The sequence below is a fragment of the Tupaia chinensis genome, unplaced genomic scaffold (assembly GCF_000334495.1).
Source record: "Tupaia chinensis unplaced genomic scaffold, TupChi_1.0 Scaffold000426_1, whole genome shotgun sequence".
Taxonomy (NCBI): domain Eukaryota; kingdom Metazoa; phylum Chordata; class Mammalia; order Scandentia; family Tupaiidae; genus Tupaia; species Tupaia belangeri.
Window position 1 is genome coordinate 2460665 of NW_006159931.1, and position 9463 is coordinate 2470127.

General features: G+C 43.6%; 1 long non-coding RNA gene across 1 annotated transcript in view; it reads right to left on the reverse strand.

Moving 5' to 3' along the window:
* Positions 1 to 753: 753 nt before the first annotated feature.
* LOC102468627 (uncharacterized) overlaps positions 754 to 9463 on the reverse strand; it is a 15966-nt gene continuing 7256 nt past the window's right edge. The window contains exon 3 of the long non-coding RNA XR_001370838.2: positions 754 to 1015. This is a non-coding gene — a long non-coding RNA (uncharacterized LOC102468627). The remainder of the gene's footprint in view (positions 1016 to 9463) is intronic.

Genomic DNA, 9463 nt, shown 5'->3' on the forward strand with positions numbered 1-9463 from the left:
GGTTAAGAAATTAAGCTGAATTTCTGATCAGCAAATCAAAGACTTACACACCCGCATATTCTTCCCTTCCCTCAAGTTCCAATGTCAAAGATGCCACCCCGTGCCCTACGCAGGCAGGGGAAAAGGTTTAGAGGAAGAGCTGAGAATCAAACTGGGGAAGATAAAAGGAGACCGTGAGAAACGATACCAAGCTCCTAGATGCCAGCTTCTGAAATGCTCACTCCTTCCACCCACACGCACCCCTGCAGTTCTCAGGAAAGCGTGACTGGCAGCTGCAGGAGGAATGGGCAGCCAGTGTGCATGGAGAGACACCAGCACACTAAGTCTCTTGTCTCCCCACTGAAAAGATTTAGTACCAGAGACCTGCGGTGAAGTCTCATAGTCCTAAAATTCATTACAGCCATAAAAAGCACCACCATATTTTCATGAGCTATTAAAACAAACAGTTAAAAATAAAGCCCATTTGGTAGCCAATATCCTGCGCGTGATCATATTTTTTCATGTGTTTGTGAAGCAAAACAATTTGTTTAACTGCAATACATCTCCCTATAACCGATTCGGATTTCCACACTCTCTTCTGCATCCTAAAGTAATAAACTACGCGTCATCCAGCAATGTACTTTATAAAGGACACAGACTTACAACAAGAGCTCCATTGTCTTCGCTCTTCTCTTTCACTTTAACAATTGCTGTCCTTTTCCTTCCATTAATGAAATCTTTAAGTAGCCCAAACACCTCTTTCTAGCATTTTATTAGTAGGATTATTATTTCATGAGGGAGAGAGACGGAAAGAGAGACAGAAGGAAACAGACACTCCGATAGGGGCCCAATTCCGCGATCCGCCCCCAGCTTCGCCAGCACAGAGCTCGGACGCGCGTGTGGTGGGTGTAATCAGGGAGGTCTCCAGATGGGAACAGGCCGCCGTCCCTGCAGGTCAGCCTCACAGAGTGTCGCGTTTTACCACTGTCACCATCTGGCCTCCTCGTTGTCACAACTCTTGAAATCTCCGCAAATGCTGAGCACCATGGAAGTAAGGAAGTACAAAGGCAGGGTATTAGCCTTTAGTTGACACCGGTTATACGTCCCTCACACCACACCTTACTTTATTACTTTATTTCATTTAATTCTAACTTGATCTTTTTTTTTTTTTTTTTAATTTGCCAGAGAGCACATGCACTCCAGGGAGTGGGGGTGCAGAGGGATGGAGATGGAGAAAATGAGAAAGTAACCTCCCTCCCCCCATAGGGGATGGTCACACTGCAATGCTGCAATTCCTTCCCCTTCTCTTCCTCCTTTGGGGATTTTGGGTATGCACGCACATGCACCTGGTACATTTCTCAAGTCACCAGGTCAGGGACTTGAACCATGCAGCAGTTATGTGGGATCCAGCCACCCTAAACACCTGCTAATACTAATCTTTCTTTTTTTTATATTTATTATTATTATTTTAATTTTCTACAAGGCACATGTGCTCATCAAAGAGAGACAGACAGAGAGACAGAGTGAGAGAGAAAGGGAAAGTGAGAAAGCAAGCCACCAGATCCGGACTCAAGCCATAGTTGGCCATGTGGGAATCCAGCACCTTGACCACACACCACCTGCTAGCTCCCAACCTAATCTTTAAAGCAAGTGTTACTGTCCCCATTTTTCTTACAGAGAAGCCTGAAAGTATGTTATTTACCCAAATTTAAGAAGCCATAGAATACTATGAGCTGCAGCAGCCATCTTGAAACCATGACGGTATAAATCTAAAAATGAAGTTCAAAACACTCTCAAGATGGTGGAAGGAAGTGGTCTTTAGTAAATCTTGACTTTTCAATTAGCTAACTGGAAGATCTCTCCTCCGCCTCAGCAAACTCAGTACTTAGGGCAGTGCCTAGCACATGGTAGGCATTTAACAATTATTGAATAAATAAGTAAATGACTTTAATTTCTCAAAATCTGTCTTCATAGAAGAGAGACAGAGTGAGAGAGAAAGGGAAAGTGAGAAAGCAAGCCACCAGATCCGGACTCAAGCCATAGTTGGCCATGTGGGAATCCAGCACCTTGACCACACACCACCTGCTAGCTCCCAACCTAATCTTTAAAGCAAGTGTTACTGTCCCCATTTTTCTTACAGAGAAGCCTGAAAGTATGTTATTTACCCAAATTTAAGAAGCCATAGAATACTATGAGCTGCAGCAGCCATCTTGAAACCATGACGGTATAAATCTAAAAATGAAGTTCAAAACACTCTCAAGATGGTGGAAGGAAGTGGTCTTTAGTAAATCTTGACTTTTCAATTAGCTAACTGGAAGATCTCTCCTCCGCCTCAGCAAACTCAGTACTTAGGGCAGTGCCTAGCACATGGTAGGCATTTAACAATTATTGAATAAATAAGTAAATGACTTTAATTTCTCAAAATCTGTCTTCATAGAAGATAAAGGAAATATCATCCGAAGCTAAATATTCGCCTCCCCCATGACTCAGCATTTTCACCCCTAGGGATTTTGTAAGAGAAATGAGTGTGTCTACCAGAAACACGTGTGAAAGTGTCCGTACTAGCTCCAAGCTGGAGACAGCTCCAATGCCTGTCGATAGGAGAATGGCTGAATACCTGTGGGGACTTTGACACAGAATCAAAGGACAGACTATTACTACTCACACAACATGGATGAACCGTACAGATGCAATCCGTGAGTGAGAGGAGTCAGACAAATGCAGGAGTACATGCTGTCTAGTTCCTTTAAAGTGTCAAAGGAAAAAAAAAATTCCCCGGGAACAGAAGTCCATTTCCTCTGGAAAGGAGAGTGCTTACTGACAGGGAAAGGGCATGAAGGAAATCTTCCAGAGTGATGGAAGATTCTACCTCCTGATATGAGTTGTAGTAACATGGATTTATAAATATGTAAAAACAAACAAACAAACAAAGTATCAGACCAGCTGGTGGTACAGAGGCTTAGGTGGTTGGATTCTACATGGCCAATTTTGCAGTTTGAGTCCTGGACCTGGCAGCTGGAAAAACACGCTGGGTGCGTGTGTACGCATGTCCATTCTCAAGAGGAGAATGGGGGAGAGGGGACTGTAGCATGGCCATCCCTGCTGAAGGGAGGCGGGGTGCTTTCCCACTCTTTTCCTCCAGCAAGCACATATGCCCTATAGCAAAATTTTAAAAAATTATCAAGCTCTACGCTTAAACTATGTGCACTTCGCTGTACAAGTCATCCTTCATTTTTTTTAAAGGTTGAGAAGAGTTGTTTTAAAGGAGGCATAGGAAACATCTTTTACTTGGTGTTTATTTCAGGAAATCATAACCAAAAGGTCCGATAAGATAGTCTTCAAAACAACACTATTAAGTAGACGTGACTATCTCATGCAAACGCAAAACAGGAGAGCTGGAGAGGTAAGTGACTCCTCAATGTCACACAGCTCATCAGCGGCAAAGCTAGGGTTCGAATACAACCTCATCTAACCCTCAAAGTGTATACTCGCCTCTGTGTCCAGGCCTGTGTCCAGGCCGTATTCCCAGTAGTGCTTTTGTGTTGTGGTAAGTTACCTACATAGCTAACTTCCCAAGACCATGAACTGACTCATTATGGACTATCTACAAATATCACCTAAATTGAACAGAAGAGGCTGTAGGTGCAAAGACAGCATAGACTCTAGAATAGTAAGAAACGTGAAGCAACTTAATGATTCAGCAGCATATCATTAAGCAAACTATAATAACATATACATTCCATAGAGTATTATGCGGCCAGTATAAATTATGCTCAAGAAAGTTTACGGCAAGCCTGGCCCCCCCAGCACAGCAGTTAAGCCCTGTGCATTGGGAGCTAGGTCCCAAGTGACCAACTGTGGTTTGAATCTTAATCTTGGAGGCTTAAATAACATTGCGGGCATGTGTGGATGTAGGTCCAAAATCCTGATGGGATGAACAAATGGAGGGAAAAAGACTGGCACAACCAGCCCCATGGGAGGGTGTTTCTCTCTCTTTCTGCCTTCCTGTCAAGAGCATGTCTTTATAAAAACGAAAGCTTGGGACCAGCAGATGGTAGAATGGTTACATCACTGGACTCCCACATAGCTGAGCATGGTTCCAGTCCCAACCTGGAGACTTAAAACTTACGCTGGGTGTGTGTGCGCGCATGTCCAAAATCCCAAGAGGAGAATGGAGGAGAAGGGATTGCGGTGTGGACATCCTACCTGGGGGTGTGTGTGGGGGAATTTCTCACTTCCTGTCTCTCTGTCTCTGTCTGTCTGATGAGCACACATTCCCTATAACAAAAATCTCTCTCAAAAAAAAAAAAACCACACACACAAACACACACACACACACACACACACACAAACACAAAAAAAACCCCTATGCTATAACAGAAGATTCACAAAGCCTTCCTTGGCTCTTTTCCACTCTATCCCCAGAGCCTACAAAGCAAAATAAACATGTCGTGCGTGGAGGGTTTTTTTCACCCAAAAGCACCACTGGAAATACGGCCTGGACACAGAGGCGAGTATACACAGTACTGGATGAAACAGTGATGGGTATTTTCCACAAGACAATATTGTCCTCATTTTACAGACAGTAGCTGAGACTCCAGCAGGGAGCACTGCACGTCTGAGATCACAGAACTTGTAAGAGACAAAAGGGAACAAAAAGGAACCCGGGCTGGCGGGCTCTGTGCGCCTGCTCTCCACACTCCACTCCCAGCTGTAGTTTCTTCAAGACCAAGCCCTACGGACAATGGCCCCACAGTTAATTTATGGGGCAACTCCTCTCTGGATAGGATACACAGATATTGGCAACTGTGATTCGTGATCATAGAGTTTTATTGAAAACAACTTTATACAAGATTGACTTCCGAAATCCTTCCTGTGACTAATGACAACCTTCTGAAATGATATTTTTAAAAAAACCATTTTGCTCCCTGAAAAAAATGACATAATATAGTGTGGGACAGGCCACGGTAGTCATATATTTAGATTCGCAGTTACTAGATAGAAACAAAAGAGAGCTGGGGAGAAGATATCGTCACACATGCTTTTAATCAGGAAAGAAAGACACTTCTCTAATCCATGTCTTGCAAAACCGTTAACCAAAGTCCTAAACCAAAGCTCAAATCATTGAAAAATGAAAAGGATCCATCTACTCGCGACAGAGAGACTGCAGTTGTGTAAGAAAGTTGAACACACATAGGGATGAAAAGGGTAGACGCCGCCTTTTGGTAATTAGCTAATAGTCAGAGACGAATGGAAGAAATAACTGAGTGCAGGGCAGAAGTCAGAATTCTCCCCATTGTTGTCATGAAACTATAACATGTCCATTTAAAACTTGGATGCTTACGTCGTTAGTTATGTAGGATACAGCAGGATACAGTTGGTGCTAGTCAACGACATTCCAGCTCGCCTGTCCATCCATCCACCCATTCGCTAGGCTTAACCACGAGCAACTGCCAATCACTTGATCATTTTTTTGACTCAGAAGAAAAGGGAACTTTAAAGGATGCAGTTGAAAATATTTGATCAATTCTTTTTTTTTTCTTTTAGAGAAAAAGAAGTGTGTGCTCGCGGGAGAGACACAGAGACAGAGAGACAGAAAGCAAGAAATCTCCCTCCCCCGGATGGCTACACTGCAATCCCTTCTCTTTACTCTCTTCCTGGGATTTTGGGCATGCACACACATGTGGCCAGAGTGAGTTTTAAGCCACTGAGTCTGGGATTTGAATCATGGTCGACTACGTGGGAGTCCAGTGACATAACCATTATGCCATCTGCTGGTCCCCTTGATCAATTCTTATCTGGTGCATGTTCAATGTACCAGATGAAGTTCTGAGAAAAAGACTGAGTAAGAAGTACACTCTATCCTGAAAACCTCTAACGGGAGAAATATACCCCAACAACTATTTATAAGGGAGTTACGAATGTAAAAAGCGCTGTAAGATTATCACGACATATATGCACAGAAAAAACGAACAGAAAACTATCAGCAAAAAAAATGTGGGTGGTAGGAGTTTATGAAATTATTTTTCCTTTTAACTCTATGTTTAAACTTGTTATTCAACGAACATGCATTCTTTTCGTAGTCAAAGGTTTTATGAAGATGCACTATAAAGCGTGCAGAATTGATGGCTAGTAAGAGAGAAGCAAGTTATAAACGTTAAAATAGATGAAGCAGCCTCGGTAAAACGGTAAGTGAGCAGCTAAAAGTGCAAGCAGGCAGTGACCAGACCACATGCAAAGGCAGAATGTTGACCCACGATCTGCAGCAATCAACCAGGAAGCCAGCCTGTTATCTCTAGCAAACAGCCTAGGAAGCTAAACCATAACCCCTTTAATAATTGGTCCAAAGGGGGCAGAGACTAATTAATAACTGCTAGTGTTCCTGGTTTGTTTTGTTTGTGGCTAAGTTCATGTTCTTTCTTTTATATGAGAGAGAGAAAGAGGGAGAGCGAGAAAGGCACTCCCCACAGGGTCCTTACCCCATGATCTGTCCCAGCCTCGGCCAGCCTAGACTGTGGACAGCAGTGCTCACAGATGATATGTACAGGGAAACTTCTGGGCCCAAACTTGAGACCTTCCCATGTGGATCTGATATCACAGAGCACTATGTGCTACTGCTGCTGGCCCCGTTTTCTTATTTTTTGTCCCTGCTTCCAAGTCAAAACCAACCAGAGAAAGCCAAATGATCTCGACCAAATCCCACAGGATGCCCTCCTTCTAGTAGCCTCCAACTTCCCCGTGCAACGGCCTCTTATCGAAGCGTAATCAAGTCTTCCCCCTTTCCAACTACGAGGCTGCCCTCATCCTCCTCCTGCCTTTGAGTTGCTGCCAACTCAAGTGATGATCGCTGACTCCCTGGCCCTAACCAATGCGGAAGAAAGAGCACCTGCCTGCTCTCATTGGGTTGGTCTTTGTTTCACAGAAGACAAAGAGAAATGGAGGCGGCCATGGATTTAGCACACAGAACACACATGGCAAAGTCTTACACGTTTAGGAGAAATGGCATTACAGCAACTCCCATCCTCCACGCTCTGCAAGGGCTTGCTGGGTGCTGAATGAGCTCCAGGAACATGAAGCTATGTTACCTCTTTCTAGTTCCTTCTCCTCCTCTTCCAGTGTGCTTTGCTTCCAACTCCTCCACCAAAAAGGAAAATCTAGAGCCTCTGTATAACTCTGTTTCGATTTGGACGTTGAAAGCAGATTCAGAGTTAGGAAGATCTAGAAGCCAGATTTAGACACTAGAATGTAAACTCCATCAGGAAACAGAGCATGTCTGTTCAACCCTTCACCCCGTGTCCAGCAGAATGACCGAAACTAACACATGGATGCGTGCAAACATCGGCACCATATGGAACCTTCAAGGAGACGATGCAAATGCCTTGGTCATATTAACCTGCCTTGTTTCCCAGAAGTTCCTGAACCAAGACATTGTCAGAGAACACCTATGGTCAAATGCACCCAATGCAGTCCACGCAGACGAGCCACACAGGAGCCAAAGGTCGGGTCACCACTCCCTGGTAATCTGTCCGGTGGTGTTCAGTGCTTAGTCAGATTCAGCTGCGTTTCTAAACTCCATCTTTCTCTCGTGCTCACTGGATAGTAAACATGAATCACCATTAATAATAATTTTCCACTGCACGTCCAGAACAATCCATCCAGAGAAAATTGGAACTTCTTCTTTACTGAGGTCCAGTCCCATCAATTTGATGCTCGTTTTATAGAAAGGCCATTGAGCAAAATTAATGTACCCAAACAAATAGAGTTTGTCCTTGTAACTGATTCAGAGTATGACAGGAAACAAAAGGGCTGCCTTAATGGCCTCCTCTGGGAAATTTATTTTCAGAACATTGAGTTATTTTCTCCTACTCTAACAGATTAGATTAAAATGTTTTTAAAAAGAAAGAAAGAAAAAATAAAACTTAGTTGTCTGTTTTCATAGAAATCACTTGGAGATCCAGCTTCATTTAAATTCACTTGTTACTGTCTAAGTCAATGTTATAATTGCAGGGTTATTTGACTTCTCTCCATTTTTCATTTTTTTTCTTTCCTTCATGCCACCCCTAGTAGGTTTTACCCTTTCCTCCTTAACCTGAAAGGGAAAATGGAGAGCTACTATATTCCAAAAATGAAGGAGCCTACGCCTTTAAAAAACAAATAAAAAATTTTTAAAAATACTACTCAGGACCAGCAGATGGCATTGCAGATACATCACTAGGCTCCCACATAACTGATCATGGTTCGAGTCCCAGACCTGGTGGCTTGAAACTCATCATGTGTATGTGTGCATGTGCGTGTGTGTGTGTCCACAAAATCCTGGGGAGAGAACAGAGGAGAAGGGATTGCAGTATGGGGGGTGATTTCTCATTTTCCTTCTCACTGTCTCTATCTCTCTCCAGTGAGCACACGTGCCCTAAGGTAAAAACCTTTTTTTAAAAAAAATAGACTGCATTTTGCCATGAAGTAATACTTTGGACTATTATCCAAAACTGTGGTTATTTTTTTCTGCTATACTGAACAGATCGATGATGTTCACTCTGTCATAGGAGAAGAAAACACTGCCTCCCCCACAGTCTCTATGCAGGAAACTTGTTCTGTTCCACGTGATCTGCCAGCAGCCTGCCTGTTCCCATCAGCACCAACTGACCATGAAAACAGTCAGCCCATGGGCTAATCTGTGAGGTAGGCAAGCACAAAAGCAGGTAAGATAGCCAAGAAAACAGGAAAGACAGCAACAGAAGAAGCCAACCAGAGTATTTCGGCCTAGTTTTCCAGGAGATGTGTGCACTCACTAGAGAGAATGAGAGAGTGAGGGAAACTGAGAAATCACCCCCTCGGGGAGGGACAATTACACCACAATCTCTTCTCCATTTCTCACTCCTTTAGGAATTTAGGGCATGCACATGCGTCTACCATATTTCTCAATCTGCTGGGCTGGAAGTTGAACTGTGTACTTGCCCACGTGGGATCCAGTTGCTTAACCACCATACCAGCACTGGCACGCTCACTCGGTATCGTTACATGACCACGTTTTGGGTTTCTTAGTGACTCCTTTTTAGTGATCATCGTAGACTCCCAAACAGCTCTGCCAATAGATACACTGAGACTTCTGATGGGGCCTCTCATCTGGTAATAACATGTAACTGTGATGGGGTTTCGTAATGGGCTAAACGGCCTCGCCCCCCAAAAAAATTCATGTCTACTGAAAACTTCAGAATGAGACTATATTTAGAAACAGGGTCTTCGCAGACGTAATGAGTTAAAATGAGAGCCTACTGGCTTAGGGTAGGCCCCAAAGCCAATGATATTGATCAAGTAGAGAAGAAGGTAGGGGCCTGACCATGTAACCAGGACAGTTGTGGATGGAGCCAAACTATTGATAGTTCCGATAGTTCCATCAAATAACCTCCTGGTCCTGCCAACTGTAGAGAGACTAAAGCAGGTCTCCTGACACCCCAGTCGCTAACCTGTCATTCCTTTTCCCTAC